General features: G+C 38.2%; 1 non-coding gene across 1 annotated transcript; it reads left to right on the top strand.

The window, feature by feature from the left end:
* Positions 1-14,916: 14,916 nt before the first annotated feature.
* Positions 14,917-15,023, top strand: LOC146918787 (small nucleolar RNA R71). Its single transcript, XR_015017021.1, has one exon. It is a non-coding gene; the product is annotated as a small nucleolar RNA R71 (small nucleolar RNA).
* Positions 15,024-16,240: the final 1,217 nt, after the last annotated feature.

Below are 16,240 nucleotides of genomic sequence, written 5' to 3' on the forward strand. Positions count from 1 at the left end.
TCCATTTTGGCTGAATTTTTAGAGAATGCAAAAATATCCCATGGAAGTCGTAGTTATGTTGTTTACCTATCCAACGAATTGTCACACGCTAAGATTCAATGCAAATCGGCCACATTATGGCCTTCCTACTAAAAAAGGGTCGAAAACGAGTAATGTCCCAAATTAACAAGGATATTTTCTTAACCCCCATTTTGGCTGAATTTTTAGAGAATGCAAAAATATCCCATGGAAGTCATAGTTATGTTGTTTACCTATCCAACGAATTGTCACACGCTAAGATTCAATGCAAATCAGCCACATTATGGCCTTCCTAGTAAAAATGGGTCGAAAACGAGTAATGTCCCAAATTAACGAGGAGATTTTCTTAACCTCCATTTTGGCTGAATTTTTAAAAACTGCAAAAATATCCCATGGAAGTCGTAGCTATGTTGTTTACCTATCCAACGAATTGTCCCATGCTAAGATTCAATACAAACCGGCCACTTTATGGCCTTCCTTATAAAAAAGGGTCGAAAACGAGTAATGTCCTAAATTAACGAGGGGATTTTCTTAACCTCCATTTTGGCTGAATTTTTAGAGAATGCAAAAATATCCCATGGAAGTCGTAGTTATGTTGTTTACCTATCCAACGAATTGTCACACGCTAAGATTCAATGCAAATCGGCCACATTATGGCCTTCCTACTAAAAAAGGGTCGAAAACGAGTAATGTCCCAAATTAACGAGGATATTTTCTTAACCCCCATTTTGGCTGAATTTTTAGAGAATGCAAAAATATCCCATGGAAGTCGTAGTTATGTTGTTTACCTATCCAACGAATTGTCACACGCTAAGATTCAATGCAAATCGGCCGAGTAATGTCCCAAATTAACGAGGATATTTTCTTAACCCCCATTTTGGCTGAATTTTTAGAGAATGCAAAAATATCCCATGGAAGTCATAGTTATGTTGTTTATCTATCCAACGAATTGTCACATGCTAAGATTCAATGCAAATCGGCCACATTATGGCCTTCCTACTAAAAAAGGGTCGAAAACGAGTAATGTCAAAAATTAACGAGGATATTTTCTTAACCCCCTTTTTCGCTGAATTTTTAGAAAATGCAAAAATATCCCATGGAAGTCGTAGTTATGTTGTTTACCTATCCAACGAATTGTCACACGCTAAGATTCAATGCAAATCGGCCACATTATGGCCTTCCTACTAAAAAAGGGACGAAAACGAGTAATGTCCCAAATTAACGAGGATATTTTCTTAACCCCCATTTTGGCTGAATTTTCAGAGAATGCAAAAATATCCCATGGAAGTCATAGTTATGTTGTTTACCTATCCAACGAATTGTCACACGCTAAGATTCAATGCAAATCGGCCACATTATGGCCTTCCTAGTAAAAAAGGGTCGAAAACGAGTAATGTCCCAAATTAACGAGGAGATTTTCTTAACCTCCATTTTGGCTGAATTTTTAAAAAATGCAAAAATATCCCATGGAAGTCGTAGCTATGTTGTTTACCTATCCAACAAATTGTCCCATGCTAAGATTCAATACAAACCGCCCACTTTATGGCCTTCCTTATAAAAAAGGGTCGAAAACGAGTAATGTCCTAAATTAACGAGGGGATTTTCTTAACCTCCATTTTGGCTGAATTTTTAGAGAATGCAAAAATATCCCATGGAAGTCGTAGTTATGTTGTTTACCTATCCAACGAATTGTCACACGCTAAGATTCAATGCAAATCGGCCACATTATGGCCTTCCTACTAAAAAAGGGTCGAAAACGAGTAATGTCCCAAATTAACGAGGATATTTTCTTAACCCCCATTTTGGCTGAATTTTTAGAGAATGCAAAAATATCCCATGGAAGTCGTAGTTATGTTGTTTACCTATCCAACGAATTGTCACACGCTAAGATTCAATGCAAATCGGCCGAGTAATGTCCCAAATTAACGAGGATATTTTCTTAACCCCCATTTTGGCTGAATTTTTAGAGAATGCAAAAATATCCCATGGAAGTCATAGTTATGTTGTTTACCTATCCAACGAATTGTCACACGCTAAGATTCAATGCAAATCGGCCACATTATGGCCTTCCTACTAAAAAAGGGTCGAAAACGAGTAATGTCAAAAATTAACGAGGATATTTTCTTAACCCCCATTTTGGCTGAATTTTTAGAGAATGCAAAAATATCCCATGGAAGTCGTAGTTATGTTGTTTACCTATCCAACGAATTGTCACACGCTAAGATTCAATGCAAATCGGCCACATTATGGCCTTCCTAGTAAAAAAGGGTCGAAAACGAGTAATGTCCCAAATTAACGAGGATATTTTCTTAACCTCCATTTTGGCTGAATTTTTAAAAAATGCAAAAATATCCCATGGAAGTCGTAGCTATGTTGTTTACCTATCCAACAAATTGTCCCATGCTAAGATTCAATACAAACCGCCCACTTTATGGCCTTCCTTATAAAAAAGGGTCGAAAACGAGTAATGTCCTAAATTAACGAGGGGATTTTCTTAACCTCCATTTTGGCTGAATTTTTAGAGAATGCAAAAATATCCCATGAAAGTCGTAGTTATGTTGTTTACCTATCCAACGAATTGTCACACGCTAAGATTCAATGCAAATCGGCCACATTATGGCCTTCCTACTAAAAAAGGGTCGAAAACGAGTAATGTCCCAAATTAACAAGGATATTTTCTTAACCCCCATTTTGGCTGAATTTTTAGAGAATGCAAAAATATCCCATGGAAGTCATAGTTATGTTGTTTACCTATCCAACGAATAGTCACACGCTAAGATTCAATGCAAATCGGCCACATTATGGCCTTCCTAGTAAAAATGGGTCGAAAACGAGTAATGTCCCAAATTAACGAGGAGATTTTCTTAACCTCCATTTTGGCTGAATTTTTAAAAAATGCAAAAATATCCCATGGAAGTCGTAGCTATGTTGTTTACCTATCCAACAAATTGTCCCATGCTAAGATTCAATACAAACCGCCCACTTTATGGCCTTCCTTATAAAAAAGGGTCGAAAACGAGTAATGTCCTAAATTAACGAGGGGATTTTCTTAACCTCCATTTTGGCTGAATTTTTAGAGAATGCAAAAATATCCCATGAAAGTCGTAGTTATGTTGTTTACCTATCCAACGAATTGTCACACGCTAAGATTCAATGCAAATCGGCCACATTATGGCCTTCCTACTAAAAAAGGGTCGAAAACGAGTAATGTCCCAAATTAACGAGGATATTTTCTTAACCCCCATGTTGGCTGAATTTTTAGAGAATGCAAAAATATCCCATGGAAGTCGTAGTTATGTTGTTTACCTATCCAACGAATTGTCACACGCTAAGATTCAATGCAAATCGGCCACATTATCCTTCCTACTAAAAAAGGGTCGAAAACGAGTAATGTCCCAAATTAACGAGGATATTTTCTTAACCTCCATTTTGGCTGAATTTTTAAAAAATGCAAAAATATCCCATGGAAGTCGTAGCTATGTTGTTTACCTATCCAACGAATTGTCCCATGCTAAGATTCAATGCAAATCGGCCACATTATGGCCTTCCTACTAAAAAAGGGTCGAAAACGAGTAATGTCCCAAATTAACGAGGATATTTTCTTAACCCCCATTTTGGCTGAATTTTTAGAGAATGCAAAAATATCCCATGGAAGTCGTAGTTATGTTGTTTACCTATCCAACGAATTGTCACACGCTAAGATTCAATGCAAATCGGCCACATTATGGCCTTCCTACTAAAAAAGGGTCGAAAACGAGTAATGTCCCAAATTAACGAGGATATTTTCTTAACCCCCATTTTGGCTGAATTTTTAGAGAATGCAAAAATATCCCATGGAAGTCATAGTTATGTTGTTTACCTATCCAACGAATTGTCACACGCTAAGATTCAATGCAAATCGGCCACATTATGGCCTTCCTACTAAAAAAGGGTCGAAAACGAGTAATGTCAAAAATTAACGAGGATATTTTCTTAACCCCCATTTTGGCTGAATTTTTAGAGAATGCAAAAATATCCCATGGAAGTCGTAGTTATGCTGTTTACCTATCCAACGAATTGTCACACGCTAAGATTCAATGCAAATCGGCCACATTATGGCCTTCCTACTAAAAAAGGGTCGAAAACGAGTAATGTCCCAAATTAACGAGGATATTTTCTTAACCCCCATTTTGGCTGAATTTTTAGAGAATGCAAAAATATCCCATGGAAGTCATAGTTATGTTGTTTACATATCCAACGAATTGTCACACGCTAAGATTCAATGCAAATCGGCCACATTATGGCCTTCCTAGTAAAAAAGGGTCGAAAACGAGTAATGTCCCAAATTAACGAGGAGATTTTCTTAACCTCCATTTTGGCTGAATTTTTAAAAGATGCAAAAATATCCCATGGAAGTCGCAGCTATGTTGTTTACCTATCCAACAAATTGTCCCATGCTAAGATTCAATACAAACCGCCCACTTTATGGTCTTACTTATAAAAAAGGGTCGAAAATGAGTAATGTCCTAAATTAACGAGGGGATTTTCTTAACCTCCATTTTGGCTGAATTTTTAGAGAATGTAAAAATATCCCATGGAAGTCGTAGTTATGTTGTTTACCTATCCAACGAATTGTCACACGCTAAGATTCAATGCAAATCGGCCACATTATGGCCTTCCTACTAAAAAAGGGTCGAAAACGAGTAATGTCCCAAATTAACAAGGATATTTTCTTAACCCCCATTTTGGCTGAATTTTTAGAGAATGCAAAAATATCCCATGGAAGTCGTAGTTATGTTGTTTACCTATCCAACGAATTGTCACACGCTAAGATTCAATGCAAATCGGCCACATTATGGCCTTCCTACTAAAAAAGGGTCGAAAACGAGTAATGTCCCAAATTAACGAGGATATTTTCTTAACCCCCATTTTGGCTGAATTTTTAGAGAATGCAAAAATATCCCATGGAAGTCGTAGTTATGTTGTTTACCTATCCAACGAATTGTCACACGCTAAGATTCAATGCAAATCGGCCACATTATGGCCTTCCTACCAAAAAAGGGTCGAAAACGAGTAATGTCCCAAATTAACGAGGATATTTTCTTAACCCCCATTTTGGCTGAATTTTTAGAGAATGCAAAAATATCCCATGGAAGTCATAGTTATGTTGTTTACCTATCCAACGAATTGTCACACGCTAAGATTCAATGCAAATCGGCCACATTATGGCCTTCCTAGTAAAAAAGGGTCGAAAACGAGTAATGTCCTAAATTAACGAGGGGATTTTCTTAACCTCCATTTTGGCTGAATTTTTAGAGAATGCAAAAATATCCCATGGAAGTCGTAGTTATGTTGTTTACCTATCCAACGAATTGTCACACGCTAAGATTCAATGCAAATCGGCCACATTATGGCCTTCCTACTAAAAAAGGGTCGAAAACGAGTAATGTCCCAAATTAACAAGGATATTTTCTTAACCCCCATTTTGGCTGAATTTTTAGAGAATGCAAAAATATCCCATGGAAGTCATAGTTATGTTGTTTACCTATCCAACGAATAGTCACACGCTAAGATTCAATGCAAATCGGCCACATTATGGCCTTCCTAGTAAAAATGGGTCGAAAACGAGTAATGTCCCAAATTAACGAGGAGATTTTCTTAACCTCCATTTTGGCTGAATTTTTAAAAAATGCAAAAATATCCCATGGAAGTCGTAGCTATGTTGTTTACCTATCCAACGAATTGTCCCATGCTAAGATTCAATGCAAATCGGCCACATTATGGCCTTCCTACTAAAAAAGGGTCGAAAACGAGTAATGTCCCAAATTAACGAGGATATTTTCTTAACCCCCATTTTGGCTGAATTTTTAGAGAATGCAAAAATATCCCATGGAAGTCGTAGTTATGTTGTTTACCTATCCAACAAATTGTCACACGCTAAGATTCAATGCAAATCGGCCACATTATGGCCTTCCTACTAAAAAAGGGTCGAAAACGAGTAATGTCCCAAATTAACGAGGATATTTTCTTAACCCCCATTTTGGCTGAATTTTTAGAGAATGCAAAAATATCCCATGGAAGTCATAGTTATGTTGTTTACCTATCCAACGAATTGTCACACGCTAAGATTCAATGCAAATCGGCCACATTATGGCCTTCCTACTAAAAAAGGGTCGAAAACGAGTAATGTCAAAAATTAACGAGGATATTTTCTGAACCCCCATTTTGGCTGAATTTTTAGAGAATGCAAAAATATCCCATGGAAGTCGTAGTTATGCTGTTTACCTATCCAACGAATTGTCACACGCTAAGATTCAATGCAAATCGGCCACATTATGGCCTTCCTACTAAAAAAGGGTCGAAAACGAGTAATGTCCCAAATTAACGAGGATATTTTCTTAACCCCCATTTTGGCTGAATTTTTAGAGAATGCAAAAATATCCCATGGAAGTCATAGTTATGTTGTTTACATATCCAACGAATTGTCACACGCTAAGATTCAATGCAAATCGGCCACATTATGGCCTTCCTAGTAAAAAAGGGTCGAAAACGAGTAATGTCCCAAATTAACGAGGAGATTTTCTTAACCTCCATTTTGGCTGAATTTTTAAAAGATGCAAAAATATCCCATGGAAGTCGCAGCTATGTTGTTTACCTATCCAACAAATTGTCCCATGCTAAGATTCAATACAAACCGCCCACTTTATGGTCTTCCTTATAAAAAAGGGTCGAAAATGAGTAATGTCCTAAATTAACGAGGGGATTTTCTTAACCTCCATTTTGGCTGAATTTTTAGAGAATGCAAAAATATCCCATGGAAGTCGTAGTTATGTTGTTTACCTATCCAACGAATTGTCACACGCTAAGATTCAATGCAAATCGGCCACATTATGGCCTTCCTACTAAAAAAGGGTCGAAAACGAGTAATGTCCCAAATTAACGAGGATATTTTCTTAACCCCCATTTTGGCTGAATTTTTAGAGAATGCAAAAATATCCCATGGAAGTCATAGTTATGTTGTTTACCTATCCAACGAATTGACCCATGCTAAGATTCAATACAAACCGGCCACTTTATGGCCTTCCTTATAAAAAAGGGTCGAAAACGAGTAATGTCCTAAATTAACGAGGGGATTTTCTTAACCTCCATTTTGGCTGAATTTTTAGAGAATGCAAAAATATCCCATGGAAGTCGTAGTTATGTTGTTTACCTATCCAACGAATTGTTACAGGCTAAGATTCAATGCAAATCGGCCACATTATGGCCTTCCTACTAAAAAAGGGTCGAAAACGAGTAATGTCCCAAATTAACGAGGATATTTTCTTAACCCCCATTTTGGCTGAATTGTTAGAGAATGCAAAAATATCCCATGGAAGTCGTAGTTATGTTGTTTACCTATCCAAAAAATTGTCACACGCTAAGATTCAATGCAAATCGGCCACATTATGGCCTTCCTACTAAAAAAGGGTCGAAAACGAGTAATGTCCCAAATTAACGAGGATATTTTCTTAACCCCCATTTTGGCTGAATTTTTAGAGAATGCAAAAATATCCCATGGAAGTCATAGTTATGTTGTTTATCTATCCAACGAATTGTCACACGCTAAGATTCAATGCAAATCGGCCACATTATGGCCTTCCTACTAAAAAAGGGTCGAAAACGAGTAATGTCAAAAATTAACGAGGATATTTTCTTAACCCCCATTTTGGCTGAATTTTTAGAGAATGCAAAAATATCCCATGGAAGTCGTAGTTATGTTGTTTACCTATCCAACGAATTGTCACACGCTAAGATTCAATGCAAATCGGCCACATTATGGCCTTCCTACCAAAAAAGGGTCGAAAACGAGTAATGTCCCAAATTAACGAGGATATTTTCTTAACCCCCATTTTGGCTGAATTTTTAGAGAATGCAAAAATATCCCATGGAAGTCATAGTTATGTTGTTTACATATCCAACGAATTGTCACACGCTAAGATTCAATGCAAATCGGCCACATTATGGCCTTCCTAGTAAAAAAGGGTCGAAAACGAGTAATGTCCCAAATTAACGAGGAGATTTTCTTAACCTCCATTTTGGCTGAATTTTTAAAAGATGCAAAAATATCCCATGGAAGTCGCAGCTATGTTGTTTACCTATCCAACAAATTGTCCCATGCTAAGATTCAATACAAACCGCCCACTTTATGGTCTTCCTTATAAAAAAGGGTCGAAAATGAGTAATGTCCTAAATTAACGAGGGGATTTTCTTAACCTCCATTTTGGCTGAATTTTTAGAGAATGTAAAAATATCCTATGGAAGTCGTAGTTATGTTGTTTACCTATCCAACGAATTGTCACACGCTAAGATTCAATGCAAATCGGCCACATTATGGCCTTCCTACTAAAAAAGGGTCGAAAACGAGTAATGTCCCAAATTAACAAGGATATTTTCTTAACCCCCATTTTGGCTGAATTTTTAGAGAATGCAAAAATATCCCATGGAAGTCATAGTTATGTTGTTTACCTATCCAACGAATTGTCCCATGCTAAGATTCAAAACAAACCGGCCACTTTATGGCCTTCCTTATAAAAAAGGGTCGAAAACGTGTAATGTCCTAAATTAACGAGGGGATTTTCTTAACCTCCATTTTGGCTGAATTTTTAGAGAATGCAAACATATCCCATGGAAGTCGTAGTTATGTTGTTTACCTATCCAACGAATTGTCACACGCTAAGATTCAATGCAAATCGGCCACATTATGGCCTTCCTACTAAAAAAGGGTCGAAAACGAGTAATGTCCCAAATTAACGAGGATATTTTCTTAACCCCCATTTTGGCTGAATTGTTAGAGAATGCAAAATTATCCCATGGAAGTCGTAGTTATGTTGTTTACCTATCTGATAGGGCCAAACCGCAAGTGCACGGCCTATCGAAGTAATAGTAGTAAGTAAGAGTATCGTTCCGCTAGGGAGTTGGTCAATCTAATTAGCCTTTAGATATTGATTAGAGGAGAAAGAATTAAGAAGTTGGAGAGTGCAGTTTTTGAAAGTAAATAACAATAATATTAAAAAGCCTCGGGATCATTGGTTCATCATAATAACGAATCTTTTCACAAGCAAGCCTTAAACTTATAATTAAACGTTAATCCTAATTACTAAGGACAAGTTTCTCTTTAGCATATCACAGCTCCTCTCGAAGTCAGTGAGTGTATCCCTCCAACAACCACACCTATTCTCATGGGTGATTGCCTTTGGGACCCTTGAAGATCGAAACTTTATGCGTCCCAAGGTTTGCTAGACTATTCTCATGTTTCGCAAACCTTGTCTAAATTCACTTGTTCGGATATCAAAGCTCCGCGTTCGCTTTATGAATTGATATCTGTGATGATGAATTAACCATTATCAAACCCTCCGCGTTCGCTTCCACAGTTTGATAATAATTAATTCATGTTTAAAACGGTGAATTTAGATTAGGAATTAGGGTAACAATTAATTAGGGTTTAAGACTTGGCTTGATCCGGATTACGTCATTAGACTTATCCAATGATCCCAAGACAAAGAAGTCTACTCACTAATGTTCATCGTAGACATGGGGGAAGAAGAGAGAATGCGATAAAAGTAAATTGCAAAGAAAGTAAAAGGAAAATAAAGACTTTTATTAAAATAGCAATTGAAATAAACAAAGTAAAAGATGATTGTTTATGGTGGAGAGCTACTCTATTTATAGCTTTACAATCGACTTAGAAACTAAGCAACTAAAAGGGTAAAACAGTAAAGCTGCAACAGGGTAACTTGGGCCCGAAGAAAAAGCAGCAAAAGAGGCTCTGGGGACGGGCACGGCCGTGCCACATGTTGGCACGGGCCGTGCCAAGCTTCTGGTAAGGGGAGATCATATTTTTGCCCCGTATCTTCGTATTCTTGCGCTGTATTTTGCTCCAGTCCTCTTTCTTTTGCTCCAAGGCACCTTCCACCATATATTCATTCCTAAAATAAAATAAAAGACAATTTGAAGTAAAATATTCTAAACTAAAATAAAATGCAATAAAATAAAATCAAATCTAAAATAAAACTAAACTAAATAAGGCAATAATTAATACTATCTATGACTCATCAAACTCCCCCACACTTGAATCTTTGCTTGTCCTCAAGCAAAAGGCAGCAAACATAGCAGCAACAAAGATTGATCTATGGCAATATTAAGAACATAAGTCTCAAAGAAAGGTTTTGCCTCAAGTACACTAATTACAATTTCAAATACTTCTCATGAACCTATTCTACCCAACATCAAGTCTCAAGTGAGTGTGTGTGTGCAGTCCAACCCTTTTCTTGCTCCTGTATAAGACAGATATTATGAGGAATAGGTTCTATCCTTAGTGCTAAAGTAACCGAGAAAAGTCCTTTCTTCATTTCATATAAGAGTGATGGGAATTTGAGTTAAACATTAAATTAGATATAACAATTAAGCACAAGGGGCTGCAGATGCTTAGGGGCTATCTATCCTCGTAGGGAGTCTTCTCGGATGTAATTGTCCTTTCCCCCTAGATTCAAAATCACCCTAAGTAGTGCTGCAAAATTATTGTTTGTTTCATCTCCGCGTAGGAAGTCTTTTTGGATGTAATTGTCCTTTCCCCCTAGCATTGATGAATTTGTTTCACTTTAGGTTCAAATTAGGGAGTCACCACCACAATTAGGAAGTTAGGGATTGTCCTTTCCTCCACATGTTGGTGCCATTCTCCCGCCCCATTTAACATTAACAAATTAATAAGAATATAACAATTAAGAACAATTTGATTAATTTTCCCACGCAAACTTATACTACTTTTACTATTAAGACTTTAAAGGGTCTAAGTTAACACTAAAGATAGAACGTGTTCCTTAAAATACCTATTCATACATTTACTCAAGGATTGCGACCGGGTGCTTTTCTCATTGGAGAATTTTCACATTGAAACAAGACATGGGTATAGCAAGAACATAAGAAACACAAGAAACTATTTTCATGTACAAGAGGCGACCTAAAGAAGAGACAAAACAAAAATTTTCATGCCATATTTACATTAAAAACAAGCTACTTAGTCATGCCTCTTGCTATAAAAACAAAACAAAAGAATAAAGTTCAAGGGAGTTTGGACACTACGACTCTAGACACTTTATTAGCCCCCCCCCCCCCCCCCCCCCCCCACACTTAGGGGAAGCATTGTCCTCAATGATTCAAAAGAAAAAGAAATTAAAAAGAAGGAGAAGAAGTAAGAAGAAGATGGAGTAGAAGAGGTAGAAGAAGAGGGGGAGAAAGAGTGAAGAGAAAAGAAGAGAGGGAAGAGGAAAGCTCACATTTTATTGAGGTCCGTAAGGAGGACCTTGGAGGTTGAATTGGTGCATCATCCTTCGGAGCATTTCATTGTTTTCTTCCGACAAGCGGTTGCCCCTTTGGACATCATTTCGTAGCCCCAAAAGTTCCACACCTTGCCTTTGTTGCTCGGTGCTTATCCTCTCCACCTCAGTTTGCATCCATGCCCATCTTTCATCATTATTAAGTTCTCCGGCATTATGGTCATGGTGCTCCTCCTCATGGTGCAAGTTAGCACCTTCTCCTTCATCATGTTGCTCAGGTACCTGTTCATTATCAACATACAACAAATTCTCCTCCACCGCGGTGTTAGTCCGAGATGGGTTAGGAAGCAAAAATAGAATAGGCACATTGAGTTTAAGGGCATATTGCATGGGTGGATGATGTGTGATAAATTTCATAGAGATTAATGTCTCTATGTTAAGCCTATTGTTGCCTTGAATTTCATTTATCCCCTCCTCCTCGCTCACTCCAAACTTCCTAGCAATGAACGTAATAACACCTCCCACCACTATGTCAGCTACAAGATTAGGCTTAGTTCCTATTGATGCGAGGTAGTCAAGTATGTAAAAACAAGTATTCACGGGATTATTAGTAAGCATAGCCCAAAGCATAAATATTTCATCCGTCCTACATGTTCCTACTTCTTTCCTACCCCAAATGGTACAAGCCATTACTCTCTGAAGGTACCTAAGGACTGGGTTGTGGATGTTACTAGCCTTGTTGGATCGTGGAACATATTGGTTTCTACCGGTGATGCGTGTCCAAAAGCTAGCAGGGTTATAGTCTTCCGGCTTTAGAGCTTGATTCCAAGAGTCATGGATGAACCCCGCATTTGCGAAGCCCATTTCATTGCAAAAGTTTTCAAGGGACATCTCGTAATCAATATTCAAAAACCGGAAGGAGACTCTATGATCGGGGTCATCTAAATTCAACTTATCTTTCGTGAATTGTATAGAACTTAAAAACTCATAAGTAAAATTTTCATACCCTCTCATAGGACTAAGCAGCTCACCCCATCCTAATCTATTCAGCAATTCAAAAGCATTGTCCCTAATCCCTAAAGTATTCATAGTAGGAGGATGAGGGTACCTACAAGGATGCAAAGGTTTAGAGATAAGGATTTTATACCTTTCTTTTTGGTTGTTATCCTTGAAGGTGATGCCATGATTCTTTGCCGGTGCTCTTTTCTTTGGCGGTGGTCCTCCGGAAGATGTTGCCGGTTCCTTGCCGCTCCTTCGTGAAGCCATTAGAACTTTGACCTTGGTTTGACTTTGGGGTTTTGGTGAAGGTTAGGGTTTTGATGAGAATTTGAGTGGAAAGGGTTGGTTTTGGAATGGGGTTGATGTTTGAGTGAAGTTTATGGTTTTAGATGTGTAGATTAGATAAGTTTTGGTGGTTTTGGGGATAAGGTTAATGGAGATAAGGGTTTGGTGAATTATGTGGTTGAGTGGGTGAAAGATGTTTTTGATTGGTGGTTTGTGTTTGGAATGAGGTTTAGAATTGATTGGGTGGAAGAATTGAGTGATTTGGTTGAGTTTTGGAGGAGATATGAAGGTTTGAAGGTTTGAAGGTTATGGAGGTTTAGAAAGAAGTTTGAAAGATGAAAGAGGGTTGTTGTTTGTGAATGAGGAAGAAGAAAGAAAAATTTGTGGGTATATGTGGTGTAGAGGTCGGGCACGGCCGTGCCAACCTTGGCACGGGCCGTGCCAACTTTCTGTGGCTCCCAACCTTCTTTCCTTCAAAAACACTGGCACGGCCGTGCCAGATCCAGCACGGGCCGTGCCAACACTCTGGTCAGAGGGACTTCAAAATTTTTCATTTTCTTGATTTTTCTCGAATCATACTTGGACAATTACCTACAAAACAACTTGAAACAAAGAAAAACAAAACAAAAGCGATTAAATGCGTGGGTTGCCTCCCACGAAGCGCTCTTTTAATGTCATTAGCTTGACGGTTAGAAAGAGTCCTTAGAATGGATCAAAGATATCATATTGTGTAGATGACGCTATAAAACGTTCTTTCACAACATGATCATTAAGCATGCAACAAGAGTAAAGAGCGGGACCCTTCATAACATTTTCCAACTCGTATCCTACCATTTTATCACTCACTTGAAAGACTATCCTACCAAGTTTCACATCAATGAGAGCTCCCGCAGTTGCGAGGAAAGGTCTACCTAGGATTATAGGGACGTCGTCGTCCTCTTCAATGTCAACGACTACAAAATCAGTGGGGATGTATATCCCCTCTATCTTAATAGGTATGTCCTCGACAAATCCTACAAGTTTCATGGTAGAACGATCAGCTATCTTTAGTTCCATTTCGGTAGGTTTCAATTCTCCTATCCCTATCCTTTTAAGAAGAGACAAAGGCAGCAAACTAACACTAGCTCCTAAGTCACATAAGGCTTTGTTTATGGTTTCATTCCCAATTTCACATGGTATGGCAAAGCTACCTGGATCTCTAAGCTTAGGGGGTGCTTCTTGGATGATTGCACTAGTTTCCTTAGCCAAGGCTATTGTCTCCTTATGCTCTATAGCCCTTTTCTTTGAAAAAATTTCCTTTAAAAACTTGGCATAAAGAGGCATCCTAGACAAAGCTTCAGCAAAGGGAAGTTTAATGCAAATTTTCCTAAGTATGTTAACAAATTTTTCAAATTTACCCTCTAATTTAAGCTTTTCGGGATTTAAGGGGGATGGAGTTTTGTCTTCTTCAAGTGGTTTAGCTTCTTCTATCACAACTTTATCACCTAAGTGCTTGACATTTTCTTTCCCAATGTTTTTAACCTTATCAAAAGTTTCGCCTAACTTACTACCCCTAAAAGATATGACATTAACTTGGGCTTTGGGGTTGGCTTCGGTTTGACCAGGAAAGACTCCCGGTGTTTGGGAGGATGTAGCCACTTGTTGGGCTATTTGAGCGATTTGAGTTTCAAGCATTTTAGAGTGAGTAGCAATAGAGTCAACCTTGGTATTGAGCTTGGAAAGAGAATCATTCAGAAATCCAGTTTGGTTTTTAAGTTCTTGAAGTTGTTTGTTTTGGTTGGCAATAGAATTTTCCAACAAAATTTCCAAATTGGATTTTTGAGTGAATCTTTGGTTGTTTGCATAACCGGGTGGTGCTACTTGTCCATAGGGATTTTGGTTTTTATAAAAATTTTGATTTTGTCTCATCCCTTGGTTGTATTGAGCATAGTTCATTTGCTCAACACCGTTAGTAGCACTACCTAGTTGGCAATCAACACCAGCATGACCAGTTATACCACATATTTCACAAGAAGGAGTAGAAGCAGAATTGATAGCACTAACATTGAATTTTTCAAGTTTTTCAGTTAGTGTATCAATTTTAGAAGCAAGGTGATCATAGTTAGAGACTTCGTGTATACCTGCCTCCTTTTTGGAGGGTGAAGAACTAGAGATGGCTCTCTCGTCGGTCCATTTGTAATGATTCTGAGCCATGTCTTCAATCAAGGCATACGCTTCCGTGTAATTCTTGTTCATAAGTGCTCCACCTGCAGCTGCATCAACAGACATCTTAGTGGTATAAGACAAGCCATTATAAAAAGTGTGGACTATAAGCCACTTCTCTAGGCCATGGTGGGGACAAAGTCTTAGCATTTCTTTGAAACGCTCCCACGCCTCATAGAGAGATTCCCCATCTTTTTGATTGAACCGTGTGATTTGGTCTCTAAGTTTAGCGGTTTTAGATGGTGGAAAGAAACGGGCAAGGAATGCTTGCCTCATCTGATCCCATGAAGTAATGGAACCGACTTCGAGGGAGTGGAACCAAGCGCTAGCTCTATCCCTTAAGGAAAAGGGAAAGAGATGAAGTCTTACGGCCTCTTGGTTCTCCTTCATGGTTCCACTAATTCGTAGGAAAACAGAGATGTGAAGATTGGGATCCTCTGTGGGGGATCCCGAGAATTGGTTTTGCTGCACCAAGTTAAGTAGGGCAGGCTTGATTTCAAAGTTGTCATCCTCAACCGTTGGGTACACTATAACAGCTTGTGGCTCAGCCGTAGACGGCGTTGCATACTCTTTGAGAGTGCGATTGGCCATGTTGGTGTTATTTTGTGCTGCTCTCCTCCTTCTATGTAAGAACCTTTCGATCTCGGGTATGAATACCGCTTGATTTCTAGTTCTTCGCATACAAGGTTGAGAACCCAAGAAGTTAACGATAACAGAAAAATAAAAAGTTAAAAATAAAAAGAAAAAGAGAAAGAAGAGAGAGTTCTAATCACTAAGAAAAAGCTAATTAAATTAGTTAACTCCCCGGCAACGGCGCCAAAAACTTGATAGGGCCAAACCGCAAGTGCACGGCCTATCGAAGTAATAGTAGTAAGTAAGAGTATCGTTCCGCTAGGGAGTTGGTCAATCTAATTAGCCTTTAGATATTGATTAGAGGAGAAAGAATTAAGAAGTTGGAGAGTGCAGTTTTTGAAAGTAAATAACAATAATATTAAAAAGCCTCGGGATCATTGGTTCATCATAATAACGAATCTTTTCACAAGCAAGCCTTAAACTTATAATTAAACATTAATCCTAATTACTAAGGACAAGTTTCTCTTTAGCATATCACAGCTCCTCTCGAAGTCAGTGAGTGTATCCCTCCAACAACCACACCTATTCTCATGGGTGATTGCCTTTGGGACCCTTGAAGATCGAAACTTTATGCGTCCCAAGGTTTGCTAGACTATTCTCATGTTTCGCAAACCTTGTCTAAATTCACTTGTTCGGATATCAAAGCTCCGCGTTCGCTTTATGAATTGATATCTGTGATGATGAATTAACCATTATCAAACCCTCCGCGTTCGCTTCCACAGTTTGATAATAATTAATTCATGTTTAAAACGGTGAATTTAGATTAGGAATTAGGGTAACAATTAATTAGGGTTTAAGACTTGGCTTGATCC

Source organism: Medicago sativa, chromosome 6 (assembly GCF_051527215.1).
Source record: "Medicago sativa cultivar Bolivia chromosome 6, Bolivia_mono, whole genome shotgun sequence".
Taxonomy (NCBI): Eukaryota; Viridiplantae; Streptophyta; class Magnoliopsida; order Fabales; family Fabaceae; genus Medicago; species Medicago sativa.